Source organism: Gopherus evgoodei, chromosome 1 (genome assembly GCF_007399415.2).
Source record: "Gopherus evgoodei ecotype Sinaloan lineage chromosome 1, rGopEvg1_v1.p, whole genome shotgun sequence".
In the NCBI taxonomy this organism is placed as follows: Eukaryota; Metazoa; Chordata; order Testudines; family Testudinidae; genus Gopherus; species Gopherus evgoodei.
In genome coordinates this window covers 203175148-203198235 of record NC_044322.1, presented here as the reverse complement: position 1 = coordinate 203198235, position 23088 = coordinate 203175148, and positions in this window count along the sequence as shown.

The following is a 23088-nucleotide window of genomic DNA, read 5'->3' as shown; positions in this document are numbered from 1 at the left end:
TCCTTTGTATCACATTGGAGGGAGAAACCATTGCTCCTAAAGGCTACAGCAGCTGCCAGTACTAAAAGTTGGAAATACATTATTTTGAGAAAAAATCCTGGTCCCTTCTCCACAAGAGGAGTGGGCCCTGTGATTTTCTGCTCTGCTAGGGTGGGAAAGCAGCATCTGGGAAGTCAACAGGGGAAATGTACTGTGTGCCATAGAGCCAGGCACCTCAGTAGCTCCCTGCATGCTGCCACACAAAGGGAAGTTGAAGTGCAGAGTGGCAGGGCCAGTAGATCCACTAGCAAGTTTTCCTTGTGTGGGGAGGGATAGCTCAGTGGTTTGAGCATTGGCCTGCTAAAACCCAGGGTTGTGAGCTCAATCCTTGAGGGGACCACTGAGGGATCTGGTGCAAAATCAGTACTTGGTCCTGCTAGTGAAGGTAGGTGGCTGGATTCAATGACCTTTCAAGGTCCCTTCTAGTTCTAGGAGTTAGGATATCTCCATTAATTTAAAAATTTTAGAATTGAGAGCAGGGTGACTATCAAAACAGATTGAAGGAGAAGGAAGAACCAGCCTGACTTGAATGTAGGAGAGTAAGGAGTAGGGCAGAAGGGAATAGGGAACAGAGGCAAGGATTGCAACAGGGAACAGGACATAAGACAAATGGCAAAATTAGTTTCACACACACACACTCCCCTCTAGAATCTGTTCCTGACAGAAAAATGTGCATGGGCAATGCTCACAGACTATGTGAGCCCATTTCCTCTCTTTAACTTAACTCTGGCATTTCCTCTCTTTAACTGCTTCACTTGGCAACCTTAGCATTCTTTGAAGATGTTTTTTGCATGCAATGTATATTGCAGTAGAGTCCAAAATGCACTAGGTGCTGTACAGACATATAGGAAAATACACTCACTATCCCAAAGAGCTTGCATATGTGGCTGTATGAGAGAAATTAAACACCAGATCTGAGTGTACCTGAACTTTTTTTTTTCTGGTTGAACCATTTCTAGTCAAAAGATTTTCTATACAAAAAATTCTAGTGATTTCTAAAAAAAATGATGAAAACAGTTAATACCTGGTGTGATTCCTAGTTGTCATTTTTTCAGGTTGTCTTGATAGTCTGTACAGAATAATAGAACACTAAAATCCTTTTATCTCCACTGCAGGACAGAGGCTTTTTGTGATGAACTTTAGAATATGCTGTGCAGTACATTATGTAGTGTCAATGAAATATCACCACATTTTGCAAAGTGCAATATTTCTTCCTGGTAAGGTTTGAGAGACATTTGTGCATGGCCAACTCAGTCCTGACCTCTTCAGTAATTAGTCTTTCTTCCAAAACAAAATGTAAGACAGTCACTAGGGAAAAAAATGAAGATAGTGAATATGGAAAAAAAAAATCTGTTACATCAGTTCAAATACTAGGGAAAATAACAGATGTAATTAAAAAGAAACATTATAAAGAAAATTGTCTCTCAGATTTTATAACCATTAAATAAAGTCCACCTATTTAGCCTAGCATGCTTAAAACAGACTAGACTTAAGTGCACAATTTTTCTTAAAAGGCCAGCAACTGTATTTTTGTTGCACATGTCTGCTAACCACTCTCAAGATCCTTGGCTCACAAAGTTCCTCATGACTACAGGGAAAAAAATTGATGATTTAAGAAACATTTCCCCTTCATGTAGTCCGGCATAGTTCACAGGTCTGTGTTCCCACAAAGCATAGTTGAATAGTACTAAAACTTTATACTTACATTTCCTGTGAGAAAGATCGCTGGGTCTGGAATAAATTCAGTACCAAATGAAATCTAGAGTCTGCCTACACAAGACACAGTTTAGTCAGTCTGCTACAATAGCAGGACTTGCATCCTGTTAAGCTAACCAGTTCTAGTCAATATTCTAGGTGCAGCTGGTAACACTATTTAATAGTAAGTTGGACTGACACTTCCAATTATTAAAGACCCCTTTTCACTTGGTTATAACTTTGCCAAACTTTAACTGTTTGGGCTGACATTTCCCATGCCTGGCAAAAGATATTCTTTGGAAAATTTCAGCCAAAATGGTCCAGCAGTTTCCAAGAATGAGCTAGAGAAAAATTGGTTGTTTTGCTCAAGTAAAAAAATTCTCGTGACCTTTCTTTAAAAAGCACTTGCTGTGTAATGCTAAATATTTTGAAAAATATATTCTAAGTGCCTTAAATTTGGCACCCAGAATTACTGGATATTTTTTACCTTAATATCTCTGTGCCTTAACTCCCCATCTGTAAAATGAGGGAATACCACCCTGTTCATCTCATGGCAGTATTGTGAAAATAAATTGATTCATATTTGTGAAGCACTCAGGTACTATAAGGATGAGGGCCATAGAAAAGCTCATGAAGAAATGTAATAATTCCATCTTTAGAGCAGGTTTGGCATAGTAAGCAGTAAATCAGGCCTGAACCAACAGACTGAACAATGACTACTTTTTTGAGTTAATCACGAGTTAACTGATCAATCAACAGCCCTAGTCCACATTGTCATAATGTAGAGAAGGCCATAGCCCTCCAAGCTATATAGTACCTGAATTTCTGATGTAAAATAAAACAGTGGGTTGGAGGGGAACTCCTTTATCCATTATAAAGAAAAGTAGAGCACAAGTCCTTTCTTGTCTTTGCAAATCACCTTTAACATACCAAGCATGCTCCCTTCCTAAAGGAAACACCAAATAATATCTCCTGGCAGAGGGACAGAGCTTCCTGTAGGTCACTGTGGGAGAAGATGTTCTCAGAGCCTTGGTGACCCAGGGCTGCCTTACAGGAAACTCACTATGATATAGTGAATGAATATATTCCAAATATCATGCACTGTCTATGGTGTCATATTTGGAATATGCTCATTCACTGTATCATATGTGACAAGATCAGGCCAGATGGTACAGGAGAGTGTTCGAAGGCATGTATATTAGTCCCAGATTAAGTAGATCCTTTTCCCTGTTTAAGGTAACAGGGGCAGTTCCAGAACAAGCAGGAACTTGCTGGAACCAATTAAGGCAGGCAGGCAGGCTAATAGGACACCTGGAGCCAATTGAGAAGAAACTGCTAGAATCAATTAGGACAGGCTGGCTAATCAGGGCACCTGAGTTAAAAAAGGACCTCTCTTCAGTTTGTAGTGTGCCTGCAAGGAATGGAGAGTGGGAAGGCATATTGCTGGAGGATTGAAGAGTCCAAGCATTATCAGACACCAGGAGAAAGGTGTTGGGAGGAGGCCATGGGGAAGTAGCCTAGGGAGTTGTAGCTGTCTCGCAGTTGTACCAGGAGGCACTATAGACAGCTGTAATCCACAGGGCCCTGGGCTGGAACCCAGAGTAGAGGACAAGCCTGGGTTCCCCCCAAACCTCTGAACTCCTGATCAGACACAAGAGGAATTGACTTGGACTATGGGTTCTACCAGAGGGGAAGGTCTCTGGGCTGTTTCCTGACCCACATGGTGAATCTGAAGTGAACAAATTTGCCAATAAGTGCAGGACCCACCAAGATAGAGGAGGAACTTTGTCACACATAGTGAGTTTCCTGTAAAATGGTAAGCAATGTACATTTAAAACTTTAAATCTTGTCCCTAGCTTGTTACTGAGTGCTCTGTTCATTCCCTCTGAAGCACCTGGCAATGGCCATGGTTGAGAGACAATACTGTGCTAAATGGACCATTGGTCTGACCCAGTATGGCTATTTTTATGGAAGATTCATAAAAGTAAATGTACACTGTATTTTTCTATAGTGCACCATTTTGATTTAACACCTTTTAGTGATCAGGAACAAATGTGACTGAACGCACTAAGGCTGAATTTTCAAAGAAGAGAGTTAGGTGCCAAACTCCCTCTAATTTTCAGTGGGAGTTGACCACCTGAAACCTCTTAGACCCTGTAGCCATGTGGGACTCTCCACTGTGGTACCTCCTGCTGGTCATCTCAAGGAATCAGTGTTTCCAGCCTCCAGAGCACCCTCTGCAGGCCAGTGTCCTGCTCTACTGGCCCCTATGCCCTCCCAGACCACAGGTGACCCTTTTCACTAGGTGCTGCCCCTAAGCAGTACCACCCCAGTTTCTCTGGGTCTCCCCACCTTGCCTCAGTCATAGGCTACTGCCAGTCACCAATGAGCCCCTACTTCCTGGGGCAGACTGCAATATAAGCCACTCATCACAGGCAAGGTTGGGTTTGGACCTGCTGCCTCTACCTATAGCAGGGCTGCCCCTCTGCAGCCCTAGTATCCTCTAGTGGACCCTTACTTCAGCCAGCAGACTGGAACTCAGCTAGGCTGGAGCTCCCCAGCACTGCTCCACTCTCAGTACCTTCCTCACCTCCCCAGGTAGCCTGGGCTTCCTCTCTCCAAAGGCTAGAGAGAGTCTTTCCCTCCAGGCCCACTTACAAGGGCCAGCTGGACCTTGATTGGGGTGTGGCCACAGCTGAGGCTGCTTCCCCAATCAGCCTGAGAGGTACTTGCTGCAGTCACCACCCTCTCCTGGGCAGGGTGGGTGCAGGGATGTTTCGTGACCTAGGCAAAACTTCCACCTTGTGCCGTGCTCTGCCCCCTCCTCCCCGAGCCCTATAGCAGCTCTCCGCCCTAAGGTGCACCCCCCCGCCCTGATGTGCCCCTCCCTGCAGCAGCTCCACCTTGTGGCACACCACGGCAGCTCCCCCTGGCCCAGGAAGCCATGCAGCAGCTCCCCATCCCAACCCAACTGAGCTCTGCCTCCTCCCCAAGCACACCGTCGCCACTCCATTTCTCCCACCTCCCAGACTTGTGGTGCCAATCAGCTGTTTAGTGCCACAAGCCTGGGAGGGCGAGAAGCAGAGCGGGGCAGCGTGCTCAGGGGAGGAGACGGAGCAGAGGTGAACTGGGGTGGGGAATTCCCCTGCATGCCGCTCCCCGCCTTACTTGCTGCAGGTAGCCCTCCTCCTTACCCAGCTCCCTCCGTCTAAATGCTGACAATGAATGGAGTGGCCAAAGATCCGGGTGCCGCGGTCACTGCCGAAGGACCTGAAATGCCACCCCTTAAATGCTAGTGCCCTAGGCGACTGCCTAGGTTGCCTAATGGGTTGCACCGGCCCTGCTCCTGGGCTGTTTTAAGCCTCTCAGGGCTGGAGCGGGTGACTACCCTGCTACAGGCCTGTTTGAAAATTCCACCCTCAATTTTTATATACAAAGAAATCTATAACCCTTAAGAGATACTATAAAGTTCTAAAACAATGTATTCATCTTGACTGATAGAGGGTTTCAGTGCAGTATAGTAACAGATTAGTTCTGGTCAGATATTTTCCAAGTACCTTTTACCCAGTCAGGAGAACATCACTGGCTCAGCCCCATATTCCTCACCCTTCTAGTCCGGGTAATCCCCATTATACTCTGATCATCTCCCAACAATCCATAAATTTTCACATCCAGGTTTCTTTTACAATCCATCAACACATGACAGGCTAGAAAATAATGTGCCCCAAATGTCACATATATGTGTCTTAATCATTCAGCCAAACACAATATTGGTATAGCTAAAAATGAGTTAATGAACCCGCCACATGCTTTTCTTATCATTATTATTATTATTATTTTATTTACACAGGAGCAAGGCTTAGGGAAAGTTCAAAAGCATAGAAAAGTCAAATCTAGTCAGGATGGTCTAACCCTTTAGTTCACTGAAGGAATCAGGAAGTGGTAACATCTCTCATTAATTCAGCAGTTTAATCAGTTAAAACCAAGCGGAACCATTTGCACTGTACAATAAGCTCTACTTTTCTGTTTGTCCCATGGAAAACAGGCAAACAAAAACTGTGGAAACCCCACACAAATGGGCCCTACGGAGAGCTGCCTGGACAGGAATGGTGGCAACACATCCCAGAGCAACATGGGAAAAAGGAAGAAGTAGCAGTTGGAGTCATTTTCAGAGTTAATGTTTCATGTTTGAATAACTTCAGCTGGTTCTCTAGAGTTGGCTGCTGACACATTTCCTCCCATATCTCCATCCTTCCCTTAGACATGTTTACCATTAAATTAATGAGACAGAGGTTGCCGCCCATGTGCAGAAGGTATTGTTATTTTTAAATGCAGCAGGAGCTATTAAAGTTTTCAAACATTCCACATTTTACCTTCGTAAACATCTTGGAAAAATTGTCATAATTTGTAAAATCCCATTTTTTTACCTGACATTCCAAACCCTGCATTTGCCTGTGACATTTTTTCATTTGTAGAATAAGAGTTAAAGGCTTCTCCTCTGAAAAGTGACTGTGAAAATGACAGTAGGCATTCATATTTGTATCTCACTGATTTCCAGACATAATAGAATCTCAAATGTGGATTTCTTGAATTTATAGCATTTAGGATTTATTTCACAATGGCTGCTTTTATTTTATGCATTACATTATCTCTGTTGTTAGAGACACTTATGGTGTGGTGTGAATGCCTCAAAAGTTATTGTGACCAAATCTGACCTTTGGCATTTATCATCCTGTTCTGCATTTATGCCTTGTAGCAGGGTATTCACCCCACTCTTTCCCGGAGGGGTTAAAACAGCTTGGGGAGAGGGCTACTCCAGGAAGAGAAAATCTAGGCTGATTGGGGAAGCAGTCTTAGCTGGGGCCATGTCCCAATCAGGCCACAGCTGGCTCTATAAAAGGCTGTGGGCCAGGAGCTCATTCAGCATCTCCTTTAGTTATGGAGGGAGATGGGATTGGCTGCTGGGGATTGTACTAAGGTTCTTGAGGTGGAGCAGGGCTGGGGAAAGGTGAGAGGAGCTAGGGTGCTCCTGCCTGGCAACTCCCCAGGCTGCTGGCTTTGTGCAAGGTCAAATAGGTACTGGGATTGCAGGGGGCAGCCCAAGGGTAGGCAGAGGCAGTAGGTTCAAACCCTCCTTGCCTGCGATGAGTGGCTTGTACACTGCAGTCTGCCCCAGTGAACTGGGGCTAGTTGGTGACTGACAGTAGCCTTATACTGAGGCAAGATGGGGATAGAGGGTTGGGGGTTCTCCTGTGTGGGGAGACCCAGATTGTGGGTTGCTGCAGTTGGCAGAATCCATGGGCAAATGGCACTGAGGTCCAGGAGGGATATGGGGGCCAGCGGCAGGTGAGACATCAGCCAGCAGAGGGTGCTCTGTAGCTGGAAAGGGGAAAATTCTCTGGACAATCAGCAGGAAGCACCGCATTAGTGAGCCATTGCCCCGCCATGTGCTTGATTATGCATTTTTAATCAGGCACACTTCAGTTCTTTTGTTGCTTGCTAACATTTTCATTTGGGAAGAACACTTTTCACTAGCCCTGCAGATATACACTCTTCTTTGCAAAAGCATATCCATTTCTTGCAATAACATTGCTTTGACCTGGTTATAAGTTAGGCCACAATATGGTCTCTGACTAATCTTTCTGTTAACGGTCCAAATTCACCTGCCTTTGTTTTATTACATAGGTCAGTAACCTAATGGTTAATTGTCTCACTTGGCAGCTAGTCTTTGTGACAGGCTGATCTGCCACTTTAAGAGCCAGGAAGTAGCTGGCCCTGTTCTGGCAAGGAGTCTAGCAGGCAGGTGCTGGAAATCATCCAACCCAGCTGGAGAATATGTAGTGATTGGGGATGATGATTCTCAGTCCAGGAATATCAAGGAGAACCCTGGCCCCATGAAGGAGACTAGGACCAGGAGAGGTCTGGAAGGGCACTCTCCTATGGCTGCAGCACAAGGCTGTGAGAGGACAGGAAATCCCTGTGGACCTCCTTAGGCTGAGGGAAGATCCAGCATGTTAAGCTCTTGGATCTGAGGTCCCCACAATCTCAGCTGAAGAACAGGACTGTTGCTTTTCATTCTTGTTCCAGTTTCCTTTCTAATAAACAGAGCCCTGAGGAAAGGGCTACAGACTGAACTGAGCAGAGTCAAGTGTTTGTCCCAGGCTGGTGATCAAGACTACCAGACTACATTCTTGTAAAGAAAATGTGCTTAACCAAAGTGACTTCCTTGCATAGGTCAAAGTATTATTACTCCTTTTGACTCAAGCAGCTAGCCAATATTCATGGTCTTGCAGATTCCTAAAGGAGAGGAGAGATTGATGAGAGTCAGGTATCAGAGAATCATAGACTTTAAGGTCAGAAGGGACCATTATGATCATCTATTCTAGTCTGACCTCCTGCACAATGCAGGCCACAGAATCTCACCCACCCACTCCTGGATCAAAGGTATTTCTTTGATGCATTCCTATTTATTTACAAATCAGTTCCTGGCCCATGCAATCCTAGTGGGTCTAGCCTTTGGGTGGTGGCTTCTGTTGTTTCAGCCTGAATGGAAGGTGGTTAGCACACCCCTCAGTTTCAGAGAGGTTTGACTTGAGAAATTGCCCATAGATTGAAGACATGCTTACTGGCAGTCAGCCACCCTCCAGAATAATGGTACTGTATACCAGAAAGTTTTGGATGGCTTTGCCTAGCAGTATGTAGTCTCTTCATGCTCCCACTGCGAAGTATTGTCTGTCTCCAAAACCTCTAGGTCATGGAGGAATATAGAGGATTTCTGTTCAGTACAATTTGCTTCCATAAAATAGTAGAAGGGCTGCAACTATCTTTTAAAATTCACTGCCAGGTCCTCTTCTAGAATGATGGATTCAAGTGGCTTGACTTCCTCCCTTTTGGTCAAAGATTTAGGGTGGGATTTTCAAAAATGCACCCAACTCCCTTTGCTTTTGAAAATCTCATCCCTGTTTTTTTCTATCATCATGTATTAAAGATGTGACAGAGGCATGCTGGTAAGATGCTCTTTATTTCATGGTCCCAGTCACATGACCAGAGTCATAGTTACAAGGGGGATACACCCCCTGCTAACACTTCAGCGTGTCACAACTTTGGACACCGGCAAAGTTTTTAACTTCCATAAAGGCTCAAATTCTGGGTCTGTTCATGCCCAATATAAGCTTGTAACTACATCTATGGTTTAACAGAAATTAACTCCACCCAGTACAATTCTCACAAGCATCACTGATGAAACACAGGTCTCACTAAAGTCACAAGCACAAATCCATTCAACCATTTCTGACTTTTATAAGGATATTTAAACACATCTATTTTCTACTTTAAAGACGTTCCCAGACAGAAACCAATAGGATAGAGTTACTGGGAAAGTTGAGAATGTGGCTCTTTTAAAAAGTTAAGAAAAAAACTAAGAAGCCCCAATTCCTGTTAATGTAGGAAGTCTGTGTTTAAAGTTCTAATACTGTACCAATATTAACTCTGCCCCTGTACTCTTGCCAATCCTCTACCTATACAGGAGAATCCCTCTTATCTTGCCTGCCTTTTCAATAGGGCCACAGATCACCACTAACTTCCACCATATTATTCAGGGTGATGGAACCAGCTACACGCCACACTTGTGACATAGGACAGCAATTCAATTACAGGCCAGAGAGTTGCCTCTTACCTTGCATGTATAATCTAAGGATAAAACCCACTCTGATCTACCATCTCACTTAGATTGTGCTGCCCAGTACATACTATTTTGTCCACTCTCCCTGTTGGGTCTGGAGCACTCATTTACCCTGCCAGCAGGGGTAAGAGCGCACACCCTCCCAAAATAGTCTAGAGCCACACTTGCCCTACACATATTGGGCCTGATTCGCACTTACACTAGGACACCTTGACTCTGCTCTGGGATTGTACTGGGACTGTAAAGTGAGTGCTAGTGTCAAGTTACATCCATTTTAAGGCCTGTTTACACTGCCAGAACTATGTAGAGGAGCTTTAGTATGAATCAAAATGAGATCCATTAACTCTAGCACACCCTATACCCCTTAGAAGGAACATTACTTTTATCCCCTCTCTCCAGGCATGAGAGAGATGCTGCTGTGAGTGTCCGTGTATGGAAGCCCCTGATAGACAGATTCCTTGTGCCTCGGCCAGTACACAGCTGTCAGCTTTTGCCTGTCCCCATGCCCATTCCTTCAGGTCAGTCACCAAGTCATGTGATCTTCCTTGAGGAGAGCAAGATGCATCATGGGCAAATTCCCTCCCCAGTGCTCAGTGTGAGTACCTGATGTAGCCACTGGTGCATTAGGAGTAAGTCCCCCACATTCCATCCACAAGACATGGAGCAGAAGTGGAGCCTCTCCATACCTGTTGCTCCGCCAAAAGAGAAGATTAGCATCTGTGGCTTTTGTGTTATGTCCCAACCTTGTCTCCTTATGGGAATAAGGACCAAGGACTCCATTCAGAAGTGGATCCTTTAGCTCCCTCACATAGCCCATTCTTGCCCCATTTGCAATCCCATCTTTCTAAAACAAGGGAGTCCCACAGGGCTAGACTTCACACCACACAAGGAGTGTTCACACAGACTAAATTTTCTCCTGGATGCCAATTTTCCAAGAGTGTTTTCCTTCTGTCTTTGCCCCTAGTTTTCTCTACCTCAGAGAAACCTTCAAAAATCTTTTATGTGCCCATGTTAGATCTAATAGGATCCAGGTCATCTGGTGGCCAAGAAAAGCTCTGCATTGCTGCACAGGATGCTAACATCCCTGTCTTACACAGCTAGTGGACATAGAATAACAATGGGGATTGTGAGTTTTTTCAGGATCTTGCTGTATACCAAAGAATTTTTTTGTGTGAGGTTTATGGGAGATATTCTATAAAAACTACACCAGCACTTTGCCCGGCGCTTTGAAGAGCCCATGGTTTGTCTGAGTTAGTTGTACAATTCTGTTGATGGTACCACATCTACTGTGAGGTCTGCTTCTAATGGTGCAAGCACATACCATAATTCCTATCAATGAATGTGCTAAGCATCTCTTATGAACTGATAATGAAATGAAAAATACACTTTTATAAAACAGAGGCCTTGCTGTTACCTGAGACTTTCATTGCTTGAGATGGCATTTGTTAGATGAAAGTTTTTGGCTTTGACTTTACTTTGTAAATTCTTTTCTCCTATAACTTATGCCAATAAGGCTAGTTTTTCACATTGAATATAAGTTACTCGGACACACAAACACACACATCTGGTTATTTTATTAACATTTTGAATATTAGTGTGAACATAACTGACCCCAAAATAGATTCCTGTTCGGGGTTTAGGATTATTACTGAACAAAGGTAATCATAAAAAAAGGATTATGTATTGTTACTCATATTTTGTCTTCACATTGTATGCTATTTTTATCAACCAACCCCAGTGTAATTCTCTAAGGGAACTTGAAATAATAAACTTGTCTTAAGTCAAGAATACATACCATCAACCTGTTGGCTCCTAATTCTGTTTTGAAATAAGCAGCACTGTGCTAGCAGCCATCTAGCTGTTCTTTTGGTCTGTGTTTCCCATGAACTCTTGGCTATAGGCAATCTGTAAGTACAAAACTGGGCTCAAACACTGACATTATTGGAATTAACAACTTCTGAAGGAGCTGGGTGGAAAAACATTTACATGATGTGCACCTTGTATGATTATGATTAATATATAATCTTGATCTCCTAAGACCTGCTATTTTTGTTCACTCCAACAGAAGCCACTGAGAAAGAGGGACAAAAATCCCCCTTTTGAACTTAGTTGTTTTTCCAAGAAATGAAACATTGTATAAGAATTTGGGTAATGTATGTGCATGGCTCTTTTAGTTTATGTTGAGAATTTTTGCAGGGTGGAAATCAAAATACGCAGCATCTGTGTGAAGAATGTATGCAGGTCCTAGGGAGATTTGACATAGAAACAGCCTGACAGTGTGTGACCAGACAAATTGGTACCTTGCAAACTGGCTAGTATGTACTTCCCTTGAGTGCATTTAACTCCCATTCCATTGCTTTTGGACTAAGTCTCCTTGGAAATAAATGGCTTCCTCAGTGGCACGCAATGTTCTATGGTTTGCTGTGAACAGGTATGATAAAAACAGGGGCGACTCTATGTATTTTGCTGCCCCAAGCACGGCAGTCAGGCTTCTTTCAGCAGCATGCCTGTGGGACATCCACTGGTAATGCGGATTCGACAGCATGCCTGTGGGAGGTCCGTTGGTAATGCGGATTTGATGGCATGCTTGTGGGAGGTCCACCGGTCCCACACCTTCGGCGTACCAGCCGCCAAATTTCCGCTGAAGCTGCAGGACCAATGGACCTCCCACAGGCATGCTGCCAAAGGCAGCCTGACTGCCGCCCTCATGGCGACTGGCAGCCTGCCTCCTGTGGCTTGCCGCCCCAGGCACGCGCTTGGTGCCCTGGTGCCTGGAGCCGCCCCTGGATAAAAACAAAATAATAAAGCATTGAATTTGGTGTCCAGTGTCTGACAGCCACTGGGCACCTTAACAAACATGAGCTTAAAAAACACACACACAGAAAAGGAAACCAAATCTAAACAAAATCTAGAATGAAAGCACAAAAAAATCTTAGGGCTCAGTCATAAACTCTGTTGTGCATCAATGCAGAGAGGAATGGGAGCATATCAGAGATGCCACAGACCTTATAGTGGGGGCATAGAGTGAGGGCAGTGGCTTCAGCAGATGTTATCGAGTATGCTCAGTTCATATGATCATGCTGAGTGTAATCCAAGCAGCAAATCTGGAGGGGCATGTGACCCCCCAAATTAAACGGTACTGCAATATAAATGTTAATCAACTGCAATGATAGTAGAGAAGCAATTCCTGTAGATATTATTTAATATGCTGGTTGCTTTACAGTGGAGCTTTCTCAGAGCCAGCATGCCTACTCCATGCCCTCCCGGGATGACTGTCTACAACCAGGAAGCATAATTAAAGTCACTCATTGGCCTTTCTCCTGGTTCTGCCAAGGAAATTGTCAATGAGTGCCCATTATACTACTGAATTTTGCAATGTGAACACTAGTCCACTGGGAACTGGATTGAGACTAGTAACTGATTTCATACAGACCACCAAGTAGTATTAAGTTTTGATCCTGCAAAATGGGTAGAACTCAGGTCAGTAACCTAGAGGCAAATGAAGCCATCACTGCCATCTCCTCTTTTAATTCTGCCTGTTTGAAAGTCTCCATGTATTATCTCACTTTGAGATTCCATATGACATAAAGGAGGCTCGGATGCTTCTTGTATGATGTTTCTTGTATAAAGTCAGTACCCTTTCCTCGATGTCATCGCTTACTGGAGCAGAAGTACCAGAATGAAATCATCTGTGTTTAATTAGACAACTCATCCTAGGTTCTGGACCTCTTGGTTTCTGCAGCATATTTGGAAATGAAAGAAACACTGTTCATGATGGGTGGTTTAAATTGATGCAGCCCATTGAAATCTGCAAGGAAAAGGCAAACTGCCATTACTAGCATTTTCAGGAAACAGTTGAATAAGGAAAAGTAGTACTCTGGTCTATATTGCCAGTAATTCATAATGTCAACTGAGTCCTGGAGCTAGAAAAATACTGAACACCAGCCTGCACTGTTGTTTGCATGAAATTGGCATTTTACAGGCATTAAATATTTTGGCCATATTTGTAGTCAATGTCTTTTACCAATGCCAATTCAATTACAGAATTTATTTTCTAACTTTAGCTATTTATTCCTGACTCTCCCACTCTTCGCAATCTCATTTTCCGGTTCTCTGAGGCTTTGTCCTGCTTGTTTTTCTCCAGATTTTCCCAGACTTTCTCCTGCATACCTCTATGTTCTTTTCATCTAGTTAGTGTCATTCTGTTCCTTTTCCTTTTCTTTTTTATATTCTATATTTCTTCACTTTTCCTCGTCCTTGCATTATTTATTGTCCTCTTTCTTAATTTGTTTCTTTATTCTCTCATTTGCATTATGGAGTCTGTATTTATATGTCATGTCTCTCAGATCCAGTATTTCTTTACTATCTTGCATAAATATATAGAAACTGGACATGGTCAGGACCTTTTATTTAATCCCTTGGCAGTGCAGGATTATTCCCCAAGCTATAGGGCAGGGATAGGCAACCTATGGCACCCATGCCAAAGGCTGCATACGAGCTGATTTCCAGTAGCACTCATACGCCTGGGTCCTGGCCACCGGTCCGAGGGGCTCTGCATTTTAATCTAATTTTAAATGAAGCTTCTTAGACATTTTAAAAATCTTATTTACTTTACATACAATAGTTTAATTAGCAAGAGACCTCCTAAAAATATTAACATGTATGACTGGCATGCAAAACCTTAAATTAGAGTGAATAAATGAAGACTTGGCACACCACTTCTGAAAGGTTGCTGACACCCCAATAGGGACTGATCCAAGCTCATTGAAGTCAATGGAATGACCAGTGCAGTTCTAAAGGATTCAACCAGAGGGGCTAATTTATTTCAATTGTGGTGACCGTTTTTTATGACATAAAACTAATCTGAGGCCACCATGTCCTTTTACATAGTCAGATGAACAACTGTCTGGTAGTATATATTACAGCTGGTAGAAAAACAGGATGACAGTTTCACATAACATTTTTGCCGCCTTCTACTCACTGAGATTTTGATGGACATTTTTGCTGAAATTGGGAATTTAAAAAAATTTCAACCAGTCCCAGTAATGCTGATTTTTGGCCACTGACATGGACAAGATTTGAATTGCTGACCTACAGGTTAGGGTCAACATTTTCAAATGTAGGTGCCCAAAATTAACCAGCTGCAAATATATTTAGGCACCTATATAAGTGGGCTGATTTTCAAAGGTTCTGATCACCTGCAGAGATTTCATGGACTTCACTGGGACTTGTGAAATGTCAGCATCTATGAAAATTGAGCCACTTGTACTTAGATACCTAAGTGCAAATTTAAGGTGGGATTTTTCAAGGCTGCAAGGGGATGTGGACATTCAGTTCTCCTTAATATTAACAGCAACTGGGCATATAAATCCATTAGACAGCTTTGAAAAATCTCACCCTTAGTTACCTAAATTTCAACACCCAAACTTGAAACTTTTGGTCCAAAATATTATCATTCCCTATTACTATCCCCTGAGCCATCCAGTGCTTTTTTCTTACTTATGTCTCGTTGTACTATTCTCCAAGCAGACAAGATGATTTAAGATATCCCTTTAAGACAATGCAGAAGATAGCGTGTATCAGTATATGCACTATGGCTACAATCTCAAACAAAATTTACATTTTAACCCTCATATTACAGTGTGTAGACATGCCCCATTATACCCATCATATTTTGTCTGATAGCCAGATAAAAGCTGCTCTAACCTACCAGTAAGGAAAGGAGAGAAAATCGTCACAATGCACAGAAACAGTGAGTATGACAGTGCAGTGACTTTTACAATTGTTTTCAGTCAGTGCTCTAACAACTGGCACTTGGGCTGACAGTTGCACAGATGAGGTGGTATGAAATGTAGACAGCGCTGATCTGCTCAGCACTCTGTAAACCATAGACAGCATTCTGGCCAAAAGACAGGCCCGGACTTGTCTAAGTACATACAGCTATGCCTAATAATGCAGGGAAAGAAGACCCTATGGGTGAATTTCCCCCTTCCCAGGGTGAAGCCAAAGTAATCAGGTTCTGTGTGAGGAACTCAGCAGTGATTGGAAATGTAAGTTACTTCCACACCAATCAACATGCAAGCTGCTTTTCCATTTGTAGCCCTATCCACACCATGCCACCTGATTCAGAGCCAGCATAGAGCTGCACCTCCATGACTCTGAGCACTAAGCTGCAGAAGCCCCACTGCATGGTCACTCCACTGAAATCCATACCCAACAGATAGTCCTACCACAGTGGTATAAAGGGCTGTAGGCAGAGCCTTAAGGTGAAATTCTCCCAAGGATATAAATGAGCTGGAAAGCAGCTAATTGTAGCTATGACAGGATAGGCTCTGTTGTTTTTTGGTTTTGTCCGTAGTTGTAATTGTAATAGAGTGTATGGTGTTATTTTAAAAATATATTGGCAACTCCATGTGCTGTGGGAAGAGGTTTTAACTGCCCCAAGGAATCAAGTCTCAGCCTATTGCATATGAGCCATTTGAATGCAAGTGAAGTGGTAGCAGGTTTGTTAATTACTCAGAGCCGGACTCTACTGCAGGACAATTAAGTTTGCAGTCCACAAACAAAAAGGAGAAAACATCTGTAGATTCCCAAAGCCACAAAAGAGAAGCTGCATTTGTAGTCTATAGACTGAACATGACCCAGAAGAACTGGAATCCAGTTACATCTCTTAGGCTAAAATTGGTTAGTCTGAAATTACTTCTCCCATCTAAAGAAACTGACAGAGGAGGGTCACCTGTCTTGGATGTATTTTCCCAGAGGAAAGGGGGGAAGCGAGTCACGAGGTATGAAGGTGTCTGTACAGGAAATACCATTTGGTTAAGTTCTCCCTCTACTGCCCTTCAGATGCTATGATTTCACAGAGGTCCTTTGGAATGTACAGACCTGGTGAGGGGAAGGTGATGGAAAAGTACAGACTGGGTGGAAAGAAAAAATGAGAAATGCTGAGGTTAGAGTGGGAGAAGATGAGTTCCAGGAATGGTGTGAGGCCTGGAAAGGACCTTAGGAGGGGAAGATGTCGGAGGGGGTTGCAGGCTTGCTGAGTACTGGTTCATTTTGTGTTCCTATGTATGTTTGGGCAATGATAGGGCTTGTTTATATGCACGTTTATATTGGCAACAGGGGTGCTGGAACAATTTGTATGGGGGGGGGGGTGCTGAGAGCCACTGAACCAAACTGTAAACCTTGGATATGACAGAGAGCACTTCTAGCCAGGGGTTTCTGCCACACCCCCATCACTCCTAGGTCCATCACCTTTGATTGGCATGCTCCTCCATGCATACTAGCAATGCACATGCAGCTTGCATCTTTTTAATTTTAATATACATCATAATCCTAAAAACAAGACAAGAATTTTTTGAAAGGGCAAAAGGCAATTATTATTTTAGCTTGCTAGTATCATGAGTAAGCAGAGTAAACTTGGAAAGCATCAAATACTCCCTCAGAGTCCATGATCAAAACTATGGTTGTTTTGGGGTTTGTCATTGCAAAGGCAAAACACAACAACTGAGATTTTTCCAAGAACAAACCACAACTGCAAAAGTCCAACTCTAACAATTATACTCTAGCATCATCTAGCCAATTCCCAACATAACTCCATAAGTCATACATGTGTACTTTTAAATTATCATCCAAATAAATCCAAATTCTGAAACTTTAAAGGTTTGCCCAACACTAGTAACTAATATAATGATGATGTTTAAAGACACTCAGATCTCCTTTGGGTATTTCAGCATATTATCCAGTTTTCACAAGTAATCAGTGTCATTCTAGATTTATTTGTTGTAATTCTAGTTATCTGAAAATATGAAATGATGCGCAAAGAATGTAGGATGACAGCGCTTTTCCCACGCTCATGCTGCATGGGCTGGGAAGCAGATTTATCAGCAACAATGTAGGACTGAGGGGAAAAAAAACACTGCATTAAAGTTACATAAGGAAAAAACTACAATAAGAGGGAGAAAATATTTCCTATATTTAGCCTGAAGAAGAAATTTAATGTACCTATTTGTTTGGGCAATCGTGGTCTCAGTCCTTTTCAAAGATGTAAGGATTGGAGTTTGAGTGACCTTAGCATCATTGCAAATGTACACGCAAAGGCTCACTCACAAATAATCTTTGCTCTTTGAGTGCCTACATCTTCATCCATTTTAAGGAAAGTTGACTCAAGGAAATTGTTTAAAATTTCCTCAATACAAAGCAAATGCTAACCTCTAAAATAAAACTCTTAGAAGACAGGATCCAAAAGGTGCTGAGCAACCTCACTTCCTTCCCATTGGACTCAATGGAAGCTGAAGGCACACTGTACCTGGTGGAACTACGCCCAGGAATCAGGTCTTGGAAGGAAATAAGGGAGCATGTTTCAAACATGAGTCAAATTCTGCAAGGTGAACAAGGAGGTGTTTAATGTTTTTAGGTGAAGAGCAAAATGTTAATTTTTAAAATGTTAAAAGAATAAATTGAATTAAAATGTGACAAGTAATTACGAGCAAATGGCTGTGTAAATTTTGTATTTTTTGATTCACTGGCAATTCTGAAAGATTGGAGAGGGGGGAACATTTCCCATTAAACTAAAATCCAAAATGTTTCTAAATTTTCAGCAAACTGAAAAGTTTTAAAAAAAAAATCAGTATCCCCAAATCTGAATTTTTCACCCAAAAAAAATTCAGCTGAAAATTTTTTCCTCAGCCCTACTAGTGATACAATGCATGGCAATGCCATTTATTTGTTGAAATTCAAAAAAGGAGTCCACTGTCCCATTGATGAATCCTTATGATGGTATATTTGTTACCGAGACCTAAATCAGAAATATTTGATTTATCTGTATTATTGTGTCTGAATTAGGGTATCCTCTTGTCCCTGTAAGCTCCCACAGACAGGTGTCAATTATTCCTTTTAATAGATGTACTGTACTCTATCAGTTTTTCTTAAACAAGAAGGGATGGCAGAATCTAACCTCCTCAATTTAGCCTTTAATTGTCAGTCAGAAGGTACTACATGCTGCATTTCAGGTCATGGAACTTCACAGATTCATTGATGTTTAAGACTGGAAGGGACATTTTGGGGAGGATGGGATGTCCGACCAACTTGGGTGCATGAAAATGTTCCCTCTAGTGGCTGCAGCCTTCAGAAGACAGAGGCCCTAATATTGCTACATTTTAATAATCCTTTTTAGCTCAAGAGTAGAGACATTTGGCTGCTAAGCAGAAATTCCTGAGTTCTGTTCTTATTGCCCCATGCAGGAGTTCCTCTGCTCTGTTGCCCTAAGCGTCACTGCTTGTTTTCTTTTAAACACCGCCAGTGAAGAAGCCTCAGCAACTTTTAGACATGTTGTTGTTGTTGTTGTTGTTGTTATCCTGTTTCTATGGAAATATATGGAATTGCACCAGTGTAAAAACAGGTATAAAATCAGGCCTGCTGTGTCCAATTTCAAGGTTGAATTTTCTAGGACAGGAGCCACTTATTTGTCTTGTTTGTAGAATGGGCAAAAACTCAAAATATTGCTAATTTTTTTCAGAATCAGTTCATCCATCCTCAAGAGTCATCTATCCGATAGCAAGAATCAGGTGCCAGGCTTGAGGAGTAAAATCTCATGTACCAAGTATCAGAAAGCTAGTAGCAGGGTCCTGGTGTGGGCACTGATTATCAGCCATTAGACTCTGAGACCATCAGGCATGTTTAAAATTTGAAAGATGGGCTGAACTGCGGTTGTGGTCTTCGCTAGGGTATAAGTTAGTCTGCCAATAATTTTAGAGTGTTCTTTTCAATGGAACCAAGCAGGCCTTATTAGTTGCTAGCATTCCCATAGGAGTGGCTTTCAGGAAGCAAGTTTCACATGGTTTGAACTATACAGTTGGACAAGCTGTACAGGGCAGAAAGCTCAGAATTCTCAAACTGGCAAGATAAATACATATTTCTGTATTTCATTTAGCAATTGCTATGTATGTAGAAGCATTGTTTAAATTAAGTGATACATATCAGCAAGAAACCCCTAAATTATACTTAAAGGATTAAATTTAATGGGGATGGGAAGTGGATGGGGGGGCCACAGATGGTCTTGATCAACCTGTTAAATTGTGTAAGCCAAGCTGGAAGTGTTTGATTTCATGTCAGCTCTATAGTGAAGCCGGTGGGCAGAGGAGGAGAAGGACACAATGGAGGTTGAGTGGTGGTGCAGCAAAAAGTGAAATCAGACAACAGGAGCATAGGGAGCAGATGTTGGGGGTGTGGGGTTGATTTCATGAATGTTCCCTTGCAGCCAACTGAATAGACACAAACATTTGTATGAGAACACAGGATGGAGAAAATGGAAGGTGGATTGATTATTCCTTTGTGAAACAGTAGAGTACTAAGGAAGGAATGTCGCTGTTGGACCAAAATATGGCGTCTCTTCTAATTCCCAGATAATTTGGAAGAACCAGAGGCCAGGCCAGGCCAGGCCAAATCAGCAAGATTTTTCTAAAGTACAAAATAAAAGCTATATAAACATGTCATCAGCAGTCAGATAATGATGATAGACAATGCATATTGTCCCATAATTCTTGTTGGAAAAGGCTTGTGGGCATCTTTCAAGTGTCTGATTTTATATTGCATATATTTGTAAGGTTAGTGAGGACCCAGTTTTGAGACCCAGATAACAGTAAATATGCTTCCATATTTATGTTCACACCTATCTGAAAGCATTTATTGAAGAATCTCCAATGAGCTGCTTGGAAAAACCATAATGGACTCATTCATTCAAGCCCTCTAGGTAACTCAACAAACAAGACTGACTATCAAGTACTGTATTGCCCTGTAAGGGCTCTCATCTCACAGTGATGTCGCTCAATCTCTGAAGGCCATCCCATATGTATGTGTTCTCTGTGCATGTGTAATTAACCCTTACCATGTTATCTGTTCAAAATGACTTCCATGTAACAAACGGTTGTAGGGAGTTGTCTTCATATTATGTACAGGTCCATAGAGGAAGAATTTCAGCAAAAGACATCCACCAATGAGACTATTATCTGCTGATTAAGAATTGAGTGGTTAAACTGAGGGCCCTATGCTGTCTGCACCAACAAGCCAAACTTGTACTAAATCCATTATTACTCTTGATATCTAAATGAAGAGTCAACTTGTGACCCAGATCCTCAGCTGGTGTAAATTGGCATGGCTTCATTGAGGTCAAACTGAAACTATGCCAGTTTACACCAGCTGAGGGGTCTGGTCCCAGTATCTTTAAGGCACTAGAAACAGTATGACAACACACTACTCCAGCAAAATAGCCAGGAAACTCAGCTGCTCAGAAATCCCACATGTGCAGATGCACTGTAAGAGACTGCAGCATGTGCTGCCCTGCGTGGCCATCTAGGTATGCTAGGTGATGAGGAAGGGGGCATGGCCTTGTTTCTACCCTGCTTCCTTATTGGTCTTTAAAGCTACAAGGGAGCTCATGGAGACTACAACTGTGGCCAGTTTGTGAATAGAGATTAAGTAAAAAAAGGGTCCTTGCACTCTCTCCTACGTGCTCACTCCTTCTAGGGCCAGGCACAGTCTGACCTTTGTTCTGTAGGATACATGCCTAAAAAGAACTTGGGGCTCTCCATAATTTTGCTGTTTGAATATCTGCTGTTCAGGACAGTGAAGATGTAGACAAGGGCGGTGAGGGGAAGAATTTCCAACGTCAGCGAGTCAGATTTCGGAATGATGAGAAGCATGGGAGCTGAAGGCATCACAGCAAGGCCCATTGTATTTACCCAATATGTGAAAAACTAGTTCTAATGGTAGGTATTGTACTAAATATTGGCAAGACATGAATCTCTCTGTGAAGATTTTAGAAAGTATGAAAACAGCTACAGATTGCATTCTTCTTTGCCAAATCTTTAAGTTTGTAATCCTGCACTCCACTCTGGGACACCATATGGCAAAAGAAACAACACGTAGAACTTTTTTCTGTAGAACTGTAGTTGACACGAATACCAAACAATTTCACAAAACCACTAAATATTTGGCCAGCTTCTAGTCTACTGTAATTTTTAAAAAATGCTGAAGACAAATGTTTATGTTGAAGGGAAAATGTCCTCAGGATAGATCCGACCTGTCAATTAATCATGATTTCAGCTCTCCCGTATAGCCCATTTCATAATCTATACTTTGTGAACAATGACTACTCCACTAATTAAGCCTTTCTAAAGCTTTGAAAGGCATTTGAATTGTGGTGAGTGCTGCTTTGGCTCTTCTGGCATGTAACATGCAGAACGTCTGGCCAGTTATCCGGACTTCGTTCATATATGTTACCGATCCAAAATAATTTCACCAGACACCTTTGAGTGAAATCACAGGTTTGCCAATTTCCATTTCATGTATCTTTTCTACAAAACTGAAAATTACTGGTCATGAGCATTGGTGATTTCTCCAAAGCCGAGTATGGCAGATATGCTCAATGTCCAAACTTTAGCTTACTGGGACAAAATATTGTATTGATATTGATTGTGAAAATAACATCAATGCTCCCTGACTCGAAATGGCCTAGAGAAACAAAAAATGATTTTATTTGTACCTAGAATGACAACTTATTCAGCAGAGATGCAAACTCTGGGGTATTTCTTGCTGGGAGGGGTGCTTTTAAACCATCAGTGATGTGCAGATCATTAACAATCCATATACATTTGATTGAAAATGTAACCACACAGCTGGGATGACATTTCCCTGAACCTGCATAAGTTGGAAAGGAAAAAAATAATAAAAACCCTCAATGTCTTTGTACTGTATAATTTTCAATTATCTCAATTTTCTGAGCTCCAAGTCAGCACTTTTTCGAGAAATGTATATGTCAAAAGAAAATTTATCAACAAAGGTTTCATATTCTGATTTCCTTGGACTTTACAGCAGGCAGAATTCTGGTTCACATGTGGTCAAAACTGCCAAAAAATGAGAAACGCTTGTTATAATATTACAGATGATAACATCGTCCAGTCTGTTTTGTTCTCTAACCAGTGCTAAGAGAGCTTAAGCAATATCATTTCAGTAGGCCTGGCAGTCTAGGCAGAACTTCATTAAAGTAGAGCTATATGACCTGTTCCATGAACCCAGCTATGTAAGGGTTCAATACTCAGGAGATTAGCATGAACCAATTCTTCATCCTTCTATTCCCAAAGCACTCTCTGGATACTCTCTTCACTCTCGCAATTGACTATTCTGTTCGGAGAGGTGGCTAATGGCTTGAATGCCTGCTGTCTCTTTGCATGGGTTATCTGTTCCCTGTAGACTTAATTGGATGCCTAATTGCCACTCCTTATCTTAAAAATCAATGGCCAGTTAAGGCCTCTGACCTTTACCATCTAAAAGATCTTTTGTGGGTCAATTAAATGGCCTTATTTCCTCTTCTCCCAACTCATCTCAGCAAGGTATACAAGGATCAATTGCTTATTCAAAATATAATACAAGGATTATGCCTACTTCAATGCATGATTGATTCTTGCAGTTTAACCCATATGGACACCCATACTCCCAGAGTGGAGCAGAAGTAAGAAACACTTTTCAGTTTCAATTGCCAGGCAGACTGGGGCAAAGGAAATATTGCCCCATTGTGATCCCTAGTGCATGGCCTCTACAAAACCCATATTTCCTCTCCCATTACTCTCTGGGTGCATGTTCAGGCCACTTCCTCTCCCTACAGAAAGCTTTTTGGA